Below are 17,870 nucleotides of genomic sequence, written 5' to 3'. Positions count from 1 at the left end.
TCCTGGTTATATCTTGTAAAATGTTTTAAAGAACCACTTATGTTTTTTGCGTTTTTTTTTTAATTCTTTATTTTTACAAGCATACATTTGTAAAGAAGTACATAACTTGACCTCTGAATACAATGACGATATAAACATATTCCAGAAAAGATCGAATAACAAGTGATTCATACAAGAAAACTCTGTCTTGTGTAACGAAAAAAAAGCACTTATGAAATCAGAATACATCTCATTCAGAAGGAAACAATTGTGAAACTCTCATACCTTAAGCTAATTAGAGGAGCACTGAATGGAAATTTTTGGTACCAAAACTGGAAATTCAGGATGCACTTGGCCATTGGCCAAAACCAAAATATATATATATATATATTGTGACAGGAAGTCAGCTAAATCTGGGAATGTAGTCACAGGAAGGAGATACATTTCCACCTGATTTAGAAAGTCCATTAATTAATTTAGGGTGTTGGCTACAGAGCTAGCCAGCAGGAAGTTGAAAGGCCTTCACCTGTTCAGAATGAGGGAGTTAAGGCTCTATAATTTGTTCAGAGAAAGTCCTATTGTTTGCTGCCTCCAGAAGCTGTGTCCTGAAGCCATGTGGGCTGGGAGCAGGAGGACAGTCAGCGTGTGCCTCCCGACAGGATGTGTGGGCCTGGGAGAAGACCCCCCGGAGTGATGTGTGCCCGGGACGGTAACCAAGGGTGAATACGTCTCAAAGGTGAGAAGACGAACTGTTGATGTGAAAGAAACAAAGGACTGTGTTGCCCTGTGAAGCTATTATAAAAGGACTATTGAGTGTCCGCTGTAGGACAAGGAAGTCTGCCCGACGGTAGGTTGGAGACAGACACTTAGGCAGGTTCCAGTTGTGAGAAGGTAGCCGCCCACAGAGGCAAGGATTTATTTTCTGTTTTATTTTATTTTGGATGTTTTGCTGCATACAGCCTGGTGAAGAAAACACCATTTAATAAACCACACTGTTTGTTTGCAAGCACTTGTCGGCTACCTCTCTGGGAAAACGCACCCCCCAAGGGGTCATCCACACCCGCCACCGAGCTAATCCCTTACAATATATACAGGGAGTGCAGAATTATTAGGCAAATGAGTATTTTGACCACATCATCCTCTTTATGCATGTTGTCTTACTCCAAGCTGTATAGACTCGAAAGCCTACTACCAATTAAGCATATTAGGTGATGTGCATCTCTGTAATGAGAAGGGGTGTGGTCTAATGACATCAACACCCTATATCAGGTGTGCATATTTATTAGGCAACTTCCTTTCCTTGGGCACAATGGGTCAAAAGAAGGACTTGACAGGCTCAGAAAAGTCAAAAATAGTGAGATATCTTGCAGAGGGATGCAGCACTCTTAAAATTGCAAAGCTTCTGAAGCGTGATCATCGAACAATCAAGCATTTCATTCAAAATAGTCAACAGGGTCGCAAGAAGCGTGTGGAAAAACCAAGGCGCAAAATAACAGCCCATGAACTGAGAAAAGTCAAGCGTGCAGCTGCCAAGATGCCACTTGCCACCAGTTTGGCCATATTTCAGAGCTGCAACATCACTGGAGTGCCCAAAAGCACAAGGTGTGCAATACTCAGAGACATGGCCAAGGTAAGAAAGGCTGAAAGACGACCACCACTGAACAAGACACACAAGCTGAAACGTCAAGACTGGGCCAAGAAATATCTCAAGACTGATTTTTCAAAGGTTTTATGGACTGATGAAATGAGAGTGAGTCTTGATGGGCCAGATGGATGGGCCCGTGGCTGGATTGGTAAAGGGCAGAGAGCTCCAGTCCGACTCAGACGCCAGCAAGGTGGAGGTGGAGTACTGGTTTGGGCTGGTATCAGCAAAGATGAGCTTGTTGGGCCTTTTCCGGTTGAGGATGGAGTCAAGCTCAACTCCCAGTCCTACTGCCAGTTTCTGGAAGACACCTTCTTCAAGCAGTGGTACAGGAAGAAGTCTGCATCCTTCAAGAAAAACATGATTTTCATGCAGGACAATGCTCCATCACACGCGTCCAAGTACTCCACAGCTTGGTTGGCAAGAAAGGGTATAAAAGAAGAAAAGCTAATGACATGGCCTCCTTGTTCACCTGATCTGAACCCCATTGAGAACCTGTGGTCCATCATCAAATGTGAGATTTACAAGGAGGGAAAACAGTACACCTCTCTGAACAGTGTCTGGGAGGCTGTGGCTGCTGCTGCACGCAATGTTGATGGTGAACAGATCAAAACACTGACAGAATCCATGGATGGCAGGCTTTTGAGTGTCCTTGCAAAGAAAGGTGGCTATATTGGTCACTGATTTGTTTTTGTTTTGTTTTTGAATGTCAGAAATGTATATTTGTGAATGTTGAGATCAGGGCCGGACTGACCATCGGGCGGACCGGGCATAATCCCGGTGGGCCGCGGCGCCCGCTCTCACTTAGTCCGACTCCTCACAGTAGAATGTAAAGAGGCCAGACTGTCATTTTCCCTCACTGCGGCGGCCGCGGCCGGTGTTCTTGCCAGCTACACCGGCTCCGCGGCCAATCAGCCTTCTGCTGTGAGTCACACCCCCTGAGCAGGAGGCTGATTGGCTAGGGAGCCGGAAGTGAAGAGAAGTTCGTATGTGTGTTCCTTCCCGCCGCAGCCGGTGTCCTGCCCGGCGCGGCCAGCAGCACAGCCCGCACTCGCAGGATCGGCCATGGAAGCAATCAGCTGCAGATGGCAGCTCCTTCACTCTGACTCCGGGCTGCTCGCGGGGGCGGCGACGGGCCGGAGAGAGAAGGTAAGTGCGGCTCCTCACGACGCCAGTGTCTTCAGTGCTGTGCAGCCCTGGTGTCACCGGCCGTGTGTACTGTCTGCTACTGAATAGGAGGGGGATGGGGCGGCTTCATATAGAGGATTTGATGTTTCCCTCTTCCTCCTCCTGCTGCCGCTGGATGGATGCCTGATTCTCCTCCTCCCTTCTGCAGGCATTCTGCGGCTGCAGGAGAAATATCAATTTCTCTATATGCAGCTGAGCTGTCCCATCCCCCTCCTATTCAACTTATTTTACTGCCCCCCCCAGTGATCTTAACCCTCCCCTCCTGCTCTTAGCCCCCCCTTGTGCTCTTCAGACCCCCCCCCTGCTCTTCAGCCCCCCCCCTGCTCTTCAGCCCCCCCCTGCTCTTCAGCCCCCCCCCTGCTCTTCAGCCCCCCCCCTGCTCTTCAGCCCCCCCCCCTGCTCTTCAGCCCCCCCCCCTGCTCTTCAAGTCCCCACAGTGCTTTTCATCTCCCCCTATGCTTTCTGGCTCCCCTAGTGCTCTCCACCCCCCTGTGCTCCCTGGCCAAGTGATTTCCAGTTCCCCCCCCCCCTCAGTGCTCTCCAGTCCCCCTACCCTGTGCTCTCCATCCCCCTGGTTTTCCCTGCCCCCCCCAGTGCTATCCACACCCTGCGCCTTCCTTACTTCTCTCCAGTCCCCCCCCCCCCTTGCCCTTCAGCTCCTCCAGTGCTATCTGCTTTCCCTGTGCTCTCCGGCCCCCCTAGTGTCCTATCTTCTATCATGTCTGCAGTCTCTGACCTTCTCTTGTATCACATCTGCAGTCTCTCAGGTATCATGTCCGCAGTCTCTGACCATCTCCTGTATCATGTCCGCAGTCTCTGACCATCTCCTGTATCATGTCCGCAGTCTCTGACCATCTCCTGTATCATGTCCGCAGTCTCTGACCATCTCCTGTATCATGTCCCCAGTCTCTGACCATCTCCTGTATCATGTCCGCAGTCTCTGACAATCTCCTGTATCATGTCCGCAGTCTCTGACCATCTCTTGTATCATGTCCGCAGTCTCTGACCATCTCCTGTATCATGTCCGCAGTCTCTGACCATCTCTTGTATCATGTCCGCAGTCTCTGGCCATCTCCTGTATCACGTCCTCAGTCTCTGGCCATCTCCTGTATCATGTCGGCAGTCTCTGGCCATCTCCTGTATCTTGTCGGCAGTCTCTGACCATCTCCTGTATCGTGTCGGCAGTCTCTGACCATCTCCTGTATCGTGTTGGCAGTCTCTGACCATCTCCTGTATCGTGTCGGCAGTCTCTGACCATCTCCTGTATCGTGTCGGCAGTCTCTGGCCATCTCCTGTATCGTGTCGGCAGTCTCTGGCCATCTCCTGTATCGTGTCGGCAGTCTCTGGCCATCTCCTGTATCCTGTCGGCAGTCTCTGACCATCTCCTGTATCCTGTCGGCAGTCTCTGACCATCTCCTGTATCATGTCGGCAGTCTCTGGCCATCTCCTGTATCATGTCGGCAGTCTCTGACCATCTCCTGTATCATGTCCTCAGTCTCTGACCATCTCCTGTATCATGTCCTCAGTCTCTGACCATCTCCTGTATCATGTCCTCAGTCTCTGACCATCTCCTCTATCATGTCCTCAGTCTCTGACCATCTCCTGTATCATGTCCTCAGTCTCTGACCATCTCCTGTATCATGTCCTCAGTCTCTGACCATCTCCTCTATCATGTCCTCAGTCTCTGACCATCTCCTCTATCATGTCCTCAGTCTCTGACCATCTCCTCTATCATGTCCTCAGTCTCTGACCATCTCCTCTATCATGTCCTCAGTCTTTGACCATCTCCTCTATCATGTCCTCAGTCTCTGACCATCTCCTCTATCATGTCCTCAGTCTCTGACCATCTCCTCTATCATGTCCTCAGTCTCTGACCATCTCCTCTATCATGTCCTCAGTCTCTGACCAACTCCTCTATCATGTCCTCAGTCTCTGACCATCTCCTCTATCATGTCCTCAGTCTCTGACCATCTCCTCTATCATGTCCTCAGTCTCTGACCATCTCCTCTATCATGTCCTCAGTCTCTGACCATCTCCTCTATCATGTCCTCAGTCTCTGACCATCTCTTCTATCATGTCCTCAGTCTCTGACCATCTCCTCTATCATGTCCTCAGTCTCTGACCATCTCCTCTATCATGTCCTCAGTCTCTGACCATCTCCTCTATCATGTCCTCAGTCTCTGACCATCTCCTCTATCATGTCCTCAGTCTCTGACCATCTCCTCTATCATGTCCTCAGTCTCTGACCATCTCCTCTATCATGTCCTCAGTCTCTGACCATCTCCTCTATCATGTCCTCAGTCTCTGACCATCTCCTCTATCATGTCCTCAGTCTCTGACCATCTCATGTATCATGTCCTCAGTCTCTGACCATCTCATGTATCATGTCCTCAGTCTCTGACCATCTCATGTATCATGTCCTCAGTCTCTGACCATCTCATGTATCATGTCCTCAGTCTCTGACCATCTCATGTATCATGTCCTCAGTCTCTGACCATCTCATGTATCATGTCCTCAGTCTCTGGCCATCTCCTGTATCATGTCCTCAGTCTCTGGCCATCTCCTGTATCATGTCCACAGTCTCTGACCATCTCTTGTATCATGTTTGCAGTCTCTGACCATCTCCTGTACTATGTCCAGCGGGAACACTCTGCAGCCACACCGCACAGCACACCTAAGGTAAGTGGAGGACTGGAGAGAGGAGTGACTTCTACTTAGGGATTTCTTTTGCAGATAGGCTGGACTGGCACTGGCAGCAACAATTTTATTCAAATAAATCAGGATTTCTTCTGCAAATTGTCTGGCACTGGCAGCCAGGCATAGTACTAGTCTAGTACTATGCCTGCCAGTGCCAGGTCAGCCTATTTGCAGAATAAATCCCGATTTGAATAAAATTGTTGCTGCCAGTGCCAGCCTACCAGGGGCTGATCTGAGGTGTGAAGGTGCAGGAATTGGGGTGATCTAAGGTATGATAGTGCAGGAATTGGGTTGATTTGATGTGTGAAGGTGCAGGAATTGGGACTGATCTGCTTCATACTATTTTTAGGACTCAACCATCAAAACAGGATTTAAAGTAAGACAAAATAAACAGCATCATATGGCAGCTCTGATCTAAATTGAAGATTAAACTAAAAAAGGTACCGTAATCAAATCCACACATCCTGGAACATTAAATCCTGTCATCAACCATCCCGACGAACGCCACGCCACGCCCCACCACGCCCCCCCCCCCCTCGCGGGCTGCTCAGTCCAAAATGCCCGGGCCTATTTTTTGTCCCAGAACGGGCCTGGTTGAGATGTTATATTGGTTTCACTGGTAAAATAAATAATTGAAATGGGTATACAGTATATTTGATTTTTGTTAAGTTGCCTAATAATTATGCACAGTAATAGTCACCGGCACACACAGATATCCCCCTAAAATAGCTAAAACTAAAAACAAACTAAAAACTACCTCCAAAAATAGTCAGCTTTGATATTAATGAGTTTTTTGGGTTCATTGAGAACATGGTTGTTGTTCAATAATAAAATTAATCCTCAAAAATACTCATTTGCCTAATAATTCTGCACTCCGTGTATATATATATATATATATATATATATATATATATATATATATATATATATATATATATATATATATATATATATATATTGTGACAGGAAGTCAGGTAAATCTGGGAATGTAGTCACTGAGAGGAGACACATTCCCACCTGCTTTGAAAAGTTCAGTAATTACTATAGGGTGTCGGCTGCCAAAGGCAGCAGGAAGGTGTAAAGAAGTTGAAAGGCCTTCAGCTGTTCAGAATGAGGAAATTAAGGCCTCTATAATTTGTCCAAAGAAAGTCTATGCATTGCTGCCTCCTGTCGCTGTGTGAGCTGGGAAGAGGAGGACAGACATACGTGCACCTCCCGACGCCGTGTGGGCATGGGAGAAGGACTGCTGCCGCCTGTCGCCGTGTGGGCTGGGAGAGGGGGACAGTCGGATGTGTGCCTCCCGACAAGCTGGTGAGCATGGGAGAAGACCCCCTAAAGCGATGTGAAGCTAAGGAGGGTAACCAAGTGTGAAGACGTCTCAAAGGTGAGGACATGGACTGTTTTGCTACGTGGAAAGAAAACAAAGGGACATGTTCCATGTGAAGAGTGTGAAGAGTAAAGGGATCTGTTAAATGAACTGTGTTCAATGTGAAGAGTCTGAAGAGTAAAGGGACCTGTTTTATCTATAACAGGTCCCTTTACTCTTCAGACTCTTCACATTGAACACAGTTCATTTAACAGATCCCTTTACTCTTCACACTCTTCACATGGAACATGTCCCTTTGTTTTCTTTCCACGTAGCAAAACAGTCCATGTCCTCACCTTTGAGACGTCTTCACACTTGGTTACCCTCCTTAGCTTCACATCGCTTTAGGGGGTCTTCTCCCATGCTCACCAGCTTGTCGGGAGGCACACATCCGACTGTCCCCCTCTCCCAGCCCACACGGCGACAGGCGGCAGCAGTCCTTCTCCCATGCCCACACGGCGTCGGGAGGTACACGTATGTCTGTCCTCCTCTTCCCAGCTCACACAGCGACAGGAGGCAGCAATGCATAGACTTTCTTTGGACAAATTATAGAGGCCTTAATTTCCTCATTCTGAACAGCTGAAGGCCTTTCAACTTCTTTACACCTTCCTGCTGCCTTTGGCAGCCGACACCCTATAGTAATTACTGAACTTTTCAAAGCAGGTGGGAATGTGTCTCCTCTCAGTGACTACATTCCCAGATTTACCTGACTTCCTGTCACATACCCCCCCCTCTTGTTTCAACCCTAGGGTTGGGACACATATTTCCAGGCACGCATGTGTCAGGCACTGCTGACTCACTGATAAGCCTCCTATTATCCTCAAGCTTCCGGATGAAACTGTTTTGTCATCTTCATTGACGGATTTCTCATAAATGCCACACAGTTTGTCTCTCATCTCATATACACATTCTTCAACTGCATTTTTGGCATCATTTTGCTCCTTCTCGTTTCTGTCATCTTCATTGACAGCTTTCTCATAAATGTCAGACAGCTTGTCCCTCATAACCGTCTGTCCAATCCACCCTGGAGGACCGTGATCCATAGGCAACTCAATTGGGCTAGTCTTAATGTCTTCAACATTCTTAAGACGCCTCTCTCTGCAATCCATAAATGTTTTCCACAAAACTTTGAGAACCTTTGCTTCACTAAGCTTTGTTCCAAGTAGGGACTCTTGACATCCCTCTGTAACTTGAGTTGCCTCTCCATACAGCTGTACACAATCATTGACTTTTTGTTGTAAAAGGGAATGATCTTCCTTCTTGAGCTTTGCTTGCTCTAAGATGCTGTGCAGAGGATTTTCCAATTGAGACAACAGGCTGTCACACATTTCTTCAAAGTGACCCCTGTTCCTTTTCCCAGAGATATCAATATCATTCACCAAACATTTCATATTCATAGGCAGATCTGAAGCATTTGCACTCATCAACTTCTTAAACTTTTCGCCCTCCTGAGCGAGTCGCAGTAAAGGCCTACTATTTGATTTGATATTGAGTTTATATTTCTTGCCAAACTCTTCACAGAAGAAGCCAACCAGAACATCATCAACTTTCCTTCCACCAACATAGGGGTCAAAGGCAACAACACAGTTGAACCCAGCGATCTGGGTGGTATCCATTATAGACCTCCTCTCTGCATCAGTGAAGAAGCATGGAACTGCAACACATTCTTTTACAGGTTTCTTCAATGCACTTTCTGCTGAACTATTTGACCGGTCAAAGTCACCTAGTTCCTTTTCTCTATCTGAATTCCACATGGAATGTATCTCAAGATCACGATCAAATTTCTGCCACCTGTCTTTCACCAGTTCCATTTTGGAAATATTCCCTGAAAGGCACTTGAACTTAATTTGCTTCACGTTTTCATCAACAGCCTTAGTTTTCTCCACTAGGTGGCGTTTGCTTTTTTCTCCCAGATTTATATCACTTGCTTTAGTTTTCTCCGCTTTAGTTTTCTCCACTAGGTTTTCAGCCTGAACTGAGAAAACATCACATTTCTTACACAGCTCCTTTGTTTGCTGAAGTTTTTGAAGGAACGGTTTATTCCACAGGGGTGATTCAAGCCACATGTCATCACATTTCTGAGGCTCACTCAGGACAGACCCCAAAACTCTGATCCTTTTAAAAACTGCATCAGGCACACTATCCCCTCTTTGGGACAGATCCTCTGTTGCCTGTAATTCCTCTTCCAGTTCCTGCAACGGAATCTTCATCTCTTCTACTTGCTGTTCTAAGGCTCGCTTAGACTTTTCTAACTCCTGAACGCTTTTCACAACATCATCCTTGGAGCTGACCAATTCTTCCATTTCTGTACGCAGCTGTTTGTTAACACTTTCTAGTTCAGCCTTACACTCTAGAGCTTCCTCCAAAGAGCGAGCCAAGAACAGGGCTTTGCTCTCGTTATCACGCACCTCCGTTTCTGCACGTGCGCGTTCTTCTGCATATTTTGCAGACACAGTCTTCTCTTCACCAAGCATCTGATCAAACTTCTTTTTCACATCTTCAACACACTGTAATGAACCAACGCTTTCTTCCATGCGTTTTTTCATATCCGCTATCTGAGCTTGCAATGTTGCGACTTGCTCTGATAGGTTTTTCTTTGCTTCCGCCTCCTCTTTTAATTGTTCCAGGAAGCCATTTTTCTCATCTTCCATTTGTTTGAGCTTTGTGCTAAAACTCAGCCTTTGACACCTCTCTTCCTGTAAGAGTTCCTGCGTGTCTTGCAGCTGCGATTCCAAGATAGAAAAATCTTCCGCAATTTCTCTAGATTTGCTGTCTGCTTGAGAAAGCTGATTTGTAACATTGTCCAACTCAACCTGCAGTCGGTTTGCCTTCTCTGACAGCTTAGCACACAATCGGTCACCTTCTGACACCTTGACTTGCGATTCCAGAAGCTGTGCCTCTACTTTTTCCCTCTTATGTTCACAATCTCCTTTTCCCTGCATAAGAGCCTTCACCTCATTGGCTAGTTTCTGGGAATGAGACTGTAATTCTGCCACACAGGCTTCTTTCTCCTTTAACTGCTGCTGGACACGTTGGGCTTCCCCTTTCCAACTTTCACAGTCCGCACGCCATTCATCTACCACATTGCTCAAAGTAGTGAGCTCATACACAGTACTCAGTAATTTAGCCTCTCTTTCACTTTTCTCTTTGTCGCTGAGAGACAATGTCGCTTTCAGAGCAACATTCTGTTCCTGCGACTCCTGCAGGTCTATTTTTGTAGCTCCCAAAGACTGAAGACTTTTTTCCAGCTGATTACGCAACTCCAACATATCAGCCATACTTTGCTTCTGCAAAGTCTGAATTTCACTTTCCTTTTCCATGAGGATGGTATCTTTCTCCATTATAGTCTCTCTGCGTTTTTGCAACTCGACCAAAAGAAGAGCAGTGGATTCTTCCCACTGTGACACATGAGACTTGAGTAGTTCATTCGTTTCCTGCAAGTTTCTATGCTCCATTTTAAGCAATTCCAAGGCTTGTTCCTTTTCTTCCATTTTCCGTTGCAAGGCATCCAACTCAGCCCTGCACACATACTCGGTTTCCTCCAAACCGATGGCCTCCATTGGCTGCTGGCGTCTCTGTTTCCAGCCTGCCATGCTCTCTTGATGAGCCTTTTGTTGAGCTGCAAAGCTCCGCTGAAAATCTGCATTTGCCTGCTGTTGAGCTGCATTTGCCTGCTGTTGAGCTGTATTTGATATAATCAGTTGTTTCAACATCTCCTCCATTTTGAGCTTACTTTTCATCTGAGCACACTGCGTCTCCATAGCAGTTTCATCAGTGTTGCTAGGGACAACAACCTTCCTCTTTAGTATACTCTCTTTAGGCATGGATGGGGCTGGTTCAGACGGTAACATCCCCTCCATCCATAGAATCCGGTCTCTCATTTCATCTATCTTTGCATTCTTCAGGCGTTTTGAACGCCCCATCTTCAATAACTCCACAAACAAATTTTTCACAGTCCAGCAGAAAATTTTCAGACCACTGTCTCTTTAACACATGTAGTTTTTCTCTCTCTTGCAAGATCTCTTTTCCTGCACACACAGTTTGTGCAGTCACTTGCACCAGACACAACAAAGTTCATCAAATAATTTTGAGACCGCTGTCTCTTTAAAACACTTTTTTTTTTCTGTCAGGATCTTCTCTCCTGCACACATAGATTGTGCAATCTCATGCACCAGATAAAGTTCATCAAACATTTGCACTTCCTTGCAGGGATCTCTGCTTATGCCCACTGCATACCTCCACCATATGTGAGGGATTAGCTCGGTGGTAGGCGTGGATGACCCCTTTGGGGGTGCGTTTTCACAGAGAGATAGCCGAGCAGAGGTTGAAAACAAGACTGATTTATTCATGCAATTTACTTCACACAATTGCAAGCGTCAAAACAGCCAAAATAAAATAAAAGACAAAATAAATCCTTGCCTCTGTGGGCGGCTACCTTCTCACGCTGGAACCTACCTAAGAGTCTGTCTCCAACCTACTGTTGGAGCAAACTTTCTTATCCTACAGCGGATACTCAACAGTCCATGTTTTATCTATAACAGGTCCCTTTACTCTTCAGACTCTTCACATTGAACACAGTTCATTTAACAGATCCCTTTACTCTTCACACTCTTCACATGGAACATGTCCCTTTGTTTTCTTTCCACGTAGCAAAACAGTCCATGTCCTCACCTTTGAGACGTCTTCACACTTGGTTACCCTCCTTAGCTTCACATCGCTTTAGGGGGTCTTCTCCCATGCTCACCAGCTTGTCGGGAGGCACACATCCGACTGTCCCCCTCTCCCAGCCCACACGGCGACAGGCGGCAGCAGTCCTTCTCCCATGCCCACACGGCGTCGGGAGGTACACGTATGTCTGTCCTCCTCTTCCCAGCTCACACAGCGACAGGAGGCAGCAATGCATAGACTTTCTTTGGACAAATTATAGAGGCCTTAATTTCCTCATTCTGAACAGCTGAAGGCCTTTCAACTTCTTTACACCTTCCTGCTGCCTTTGGCAGCCGACACCCTATAGTAATTACTGAACTTTTCAAAGCAGGTGGGAATGTGTCTCCTCTAAGTGACTACATTCCCAGATTTACCTGACTTCCTGTCACAATATATATATATATATTAAAAAAGAATAGCGCGCAAATGCAAAAGAAATTACTACCAAATCTTAAGACAATCTGAAGAAGGAAAATATTATATTATATTATAATAATAATATAATAATATTTACAATATTTTCTTTCTTCAATTTATTTTTATTGCTTCATTTTTTCAAATGCCATTTTTTACCTGTGCTTATTTTGGGGAGCAAACCTACTGATCACAGACTCTTTGGGTCAGTTCTCGTCAGACCTCGTTGTCATCAAACCCTCTGACAAGGGCGGCAACGTGGTCGTCATGGACAGGCATCAATACGAAACCATGTGTTTCGATATTTTGACCAATGAAGAATGGTACAGGCCAGTATCCATAGAGGAAGTTGACATTATGAAAGGAAGATTCAAATCAATAATTTTTAATGCTTTACAGTCACATGTGATTGACCAAGAGCTCTACGAATATTTAAATGTTAAGTGGCCAATCTTGCCAACTTTTTACGCACTACCCAAAGTGCATAAAAGCCTGGACAAACCCCCAGGGCGCCCGATTGTATCGGGCATGGAATCCATTACCGAGCCCTCCAGCCGGTTTGTGGACGATCAGCTACGCCCACATGTGATGGGCCTGCCCTCATACCTTAGGGACACCCTGGAGCTATTGAGAGTCCTTGAGGGCCTCATTGTCCCCAGGGACTCCCTATTGGTTACTCTTGACATCGAAGCCCTCTACTCTAGTATTCCGCATACTAGAGGTATTGAGGTGATTGCCACTTTTCTTAGGGAGCAGACCCATCGCACGTGGGCTCTGGCAGATTTTACCCTTCAACTACTCAATCACATTTTGAGATCGAATATCTTTGTATTTGGCGAAACCACTTACCTCCAGGTACAGGGGGTAGCGATGGGGACTTCGTGTGCCCCATCGTATGCCAACCTGTACCTGGGGGGGTGGGAAAGGGAGCTGTTCGCCAATGATGCCGCTGCGATATACCTGCACCACCTAGCGTTATGGCGCAGGTATATCGACGATGTCATCATTGTGTGGACAGGTTCGGTATCTACCCTTCTGGAATTTATGGAATTTATATCAAATAACAATTATAATCTAAAATTTACAGTTCAATATGATACCCACAAAATAGCCTTTCTTGATACAACGGTCTTTCTAAAACCTGATGGCAGTATTTATACCTCATTGTACCGCAAGAACACGGCGGGCAAAACAATACTACATTATACAAGCAGCCATCCACGATCCCTGGTACGCAGTATTCCGTATTCACAATACCTGAGAATACGACGTAACTGCGCGTTAGAATCGGACTATAAACGTGAAGCCAAGGCCTTACAACAAAGGCTTTTGGCCCGTGGCTATAGTAGAAAACTCCTTAAAAAAGCCTACCAAAGGGCTAATCTCCAACCACGAGACAAATTGATCTTTGGCTCTCGTCAGACTGACCCTATGAATACTACTAAACTCATTACCAAATACAGCTCTCAGCACCAAACTATACGTAGAATTCTGGTTAACAACTGGCATTTTCTAGCAGACGATATCACGATCTCTAAATACATTAAACCATACCCAGAGGTAATCTATCGCAAGTCTACCTCATTGAGAGACAGACTTGTACATAGTCACCATAGATCTACTGAGGAGGAGGAATCTGAGGGAGCAGTGGGGGGTCTCGGCACATATAGATGTGGACAATGCTCGGAATGCCCTTGGGTGAGAGAGGGCTATACCTTCCCTCTACCTCGGGGAGGTATTCTGAGACCTAGATTCAGGGCCACTTGCCTCACAGAGGGTGTGGTATATTTGGCCACATGCCTCTGTGGGGCGTTTTACGTTGGTAAAACGATTAGACCTTTTGCAAGACGGATCCAGGACCACCTTTATTATATGGACACTGGACTCATGTTTACACCCATTTGTAAGCATGTGGGCTTACGACACAACTTTGACCCACATACCTTTAAATTCATTGTACTTGAGGCAATTAAGAAAAATCCGCGAGGTGGTAATTACGACAATGCCATCCTCAAAGCAGAGGTCAAGTGGATATATAAGTTACAGGCCACCAGACCACCAGGGCTAAACACAGCCCTATCGTTCAAACCATTTCTGGAATAACCTAACATCATACAATTATTGGCGATAAAATTATCCCCCCTTCCCTCTCTCTTCCTCCCCTGATATGTGGCTCTGTGATTCATTTTAAGACATCTTGTGCCTTCCATACCACATGCTTACCCATTATAATTGGGGATACAGGACACAATGTAGTCATAGCTTAGACACTGACTTAACAACACAGTGGCATATCATCCTGCTCTATGTTCTGATTTAGGATTGGACATTATATATATGCCTTCCTATTCATTATGCTTATTAAGTTTGCTTATCTGTCTCAATCAATATACTGACATTTGGCTGCCATTAGCTATGAGAATGAAATTAGAATTTGTTCTATGTCATTGAAATGTATTTATGCTTATATATACTCTTTTTGTATTTTTATTAGATGGAAATCCATATGTTTCTATGGGATCGGTCTGCAGTCAAACCCAATGGGCCAGTACTTTCTTTGCTTCTTTTCTGACAGGGATTCGGGCGCCAAGCCGGGGGTGGTGCTGTGAGATCTTGTCCATCTTTCTCCTCCCACGTTATTCCCCGAGTCCGCCCTCTTTTCATGGCGGATGTGCAGCGCTCCGACCCGCCTGCTTCCGCCTTCCTTTGCGGTGCAGGCATGGCTAGGACCGCAAGATGGCGCCCACACCGGAAGTGATTAGTTGGAGGTCACGAGGTACCTCGTCACTTCCGGTGGGACCGCGCATAAAATGCCGGACACAGCATGGTACAAACAGGCCACGACTACAGTGGCGCGGCTGTTTGTTACCACTCGATCTCAGTACTCAAGGTAAGCGTCTCACCAACTTGGATCTCCCGACTGCACGGCTTTCTGCGGGATCTGTTCGCCACTTTCCGCGGATTGGCACATCACTTCATTTGCCTTACTCTTTCTTTGCTATTTTCTACTATGGAATGGGTCTGTTTAATATCGCACTATATTCGCTCACTTTTCAAGTCTTGTACAGACATATACCTAAGGTTATTCCTTAGCTAACCTTCAAGGCACCTTGTCACACTTTGTATGTGACAACTACTTGCTCTATATGTGGTTTCCTGCATTACCTATTTCTACTCATACTATATGGGCACTCACTTTGCTCATTTACACATGGTATCATTGCCCACCTTTATATCTTCTGGTTGTAGGATTGTCTCACTTTCTCTGATTCTGCTCACCACAACGTTTCACTGCTCTGTTTACCCCTTTTGGCCTTGCTCTTGGAGACCAACCTTGTGATACTTATACACATCCCCCTTTTTCCCAAGTATATTTTGGGTTTATTGGTGATGAGCTTCTCTTTTTACAAATTACTGATCCCTCTAGATATGCTGTGATTTGGCAGAGCCCGGTCTGGTTCCTGTCAATATAGCGAGGTCTGACCTGGCTGGACTTCAAGTTCAGGGTGTTTACCCACCATTGGATACACGGCAGAGATCCCTGGTATATGGATATATGTGCAATGCTCTAGATACAACCTTTGGTGAGCCTCAAATTTCAAACACATCAATAGCTGTTAAATGTTATTATGATTATGTCTAAACCCATTGTATATTGTTTATATTTAGAACCTGTGTTGAGGTCACCAGTTTGCAATGTCCCAGAGGAAGCCTGCCGGCGAAATATGTCGGACATAAGTGGCCCTAACCACACAACTATGGTTCTCTGTATACTATGTATCTTTATGCACTGAATTATTATCACTGTCTGTGATTGTTTTTACTAATATTGTAATAAAATCTTGTTATTTTATTCTGTTTCATTATTATTTATCTATTATATACCTTAGCAAGCTTCACCTTCAAAATCCCATTTTTTCCCAATTTCAAAATCCCATTTTTTCCCAAAATCCCAATTTACGGTCTCTCTGGGGCCCAACAAGAGTCCGCAGGGTGTGTTATACCATTTTCTTCTTCTTCTATGTCTAAATAGGGATGTGGTGAAAGCTTGCTGGGTACATTGGCTATTTAGGCTTGGCGTTCTCCTTCATATATATATCTTTGGGTCAGTTGTCGGTGCCCCGTTCAGGTCTTAATTATACATGGACAACCTTAATAGTGTCCTAAAAAAAAGTAGTTGTACTACATAAGGCTATTTTGGGACAACCATCATGACATTTTCTGTGCCTTTTTAATGGCCATGTTTGTTGTATTTTATATACGGTTACACCTGTTGTACTTAACACAAAATGAGGTTGAAGGATTGTAAGAGGTGCATGAAAGTCAGCCAGCCCCCAGTTTGATGTACTCACCTTCCAGTCTGTCACCAACCAAATAAGACCTGTCTCTTGGTACAAAGAACAGGGGTTTAGTTGACACACATTTGCAAACGCATGTGAAAGCTGCAGAGCCACGTCACGGCACCCTGTTTAAATCTGCAGTCCTACACTCTTAATTTAGTGTCCTCACACTGGAGGCACATGGCCGCTAATGGGTGGATGGGGAACAGGTGAGAGGGAGACAGCCCAACCTCCCCCAACCCATCCCCATGCACGACTGGCTATTGTCTCAAAAAGTTCAAATAATTAGGTTAAAATATAACCATGGTGCAAACTGGAGAAGACCAGCTGAAAAGCATTACACCTCCATCCCCTTGGTGGATGCAGTATATGGATAGGAAGGGATTTTATATATGGGGCATGGCCTGTAAAGCACACTGCCTTTGAAATCCCTTATTTCCTTTGGAAAATATGGACAATATGTTTAAAGCAACCAGGGATGGAGACGCCTTGCTTACAGCTTGGTGCCTCATCTAAAGTCCCACCGTGCGATTTTCGTGCGTTTTTGGTGGATGCAGTTTTTGATATGACCCTAGTGTTTTCCGTATACAGGGATGGAGACCAATAGCATGACCTGCTTGTCTCATATAAAGTCCCAAAGGAAATAAGGGATTTCAAAGGCAGTGTGCTTTACAGGCCATGCCCCATATATAAAATCCCTTCCTATCCATATACTGCATCCACCAAGGGGATGGAGGTGTAATGCTTTTCAGCTGGTCTTCTCCAGTTTGCACCATGGTTATATTTTAACCTAATTATTTGAACTTTTTGAGACAATAGCCAGTCGTGCATGGGGATGGGTTGGGGGAGGTTGGGCTGTCTCCCTCTCACCTGTTCCCCATCCACCCATTAGCGGCCATGTGCCTCCAGTGTGAGGACACTAAATTAAGAGTGTAGGACTGCAGATTTAAACAGGGTGCCGTGACGTGGCTCTGCAGCTTTCACATGCGTTTGCAAATGTGTGTCAACTAAACCCCTGTTCTTTGTACCAAGAGACAGGTCTTATTTGGTTGGTGACAGACTGGAAGGTGAGTACATCAAACTGGGGGCTGGCTGACTTTCATGCACCTCTTACAATCCTTCAACCTCATTTTGTGTTTTGTAATAGGGATGGAGACGCCGGGCAACACCAGCTTGGGTCTCATCTAAAGTCCCACCTAGTCCAATATGTTTAAAGCAACCAGGGATGGAGACGCCTTGCTTACAGCTTGGTGCCTCATCTAAAGTCCCACCGTGCGATTTTCGTGCGTTTTTGGTGGATGCAGTTTTTGATATGACCCTAGTGTTTTCCGTATACAGGGATGGAGACCAATAGCATGACCTGCTTGTCTCATATAAAGTCCCAAAGGAAATAAGGGATTTCAAAGGCAGTGTGCTTTACAGGCCATGCCCCATATATAAAATCCCTTCCTATCCATATACTGCATCCACCAAGGGGATGGAGGTGTAATGCTTTTCAGCTGGTCTTCTCCAGTTTGCACCATGGTTATATTTTAAC

The sequence above is a fragment of the Pelophylax lessonae genome (assembly GCF_965119305.1).
Source record: "Pelophylax lessonae genome assembly, chromosome: 5".
Lineage (NCBI taxonomy): Eukaryota > Metazoa > Chordata > Amphibia > Anura > Ranidae > Pelophylax > Pelophylax lessonae.
This window is presented reverse-complemented; position numbering follows the sequence as displayed.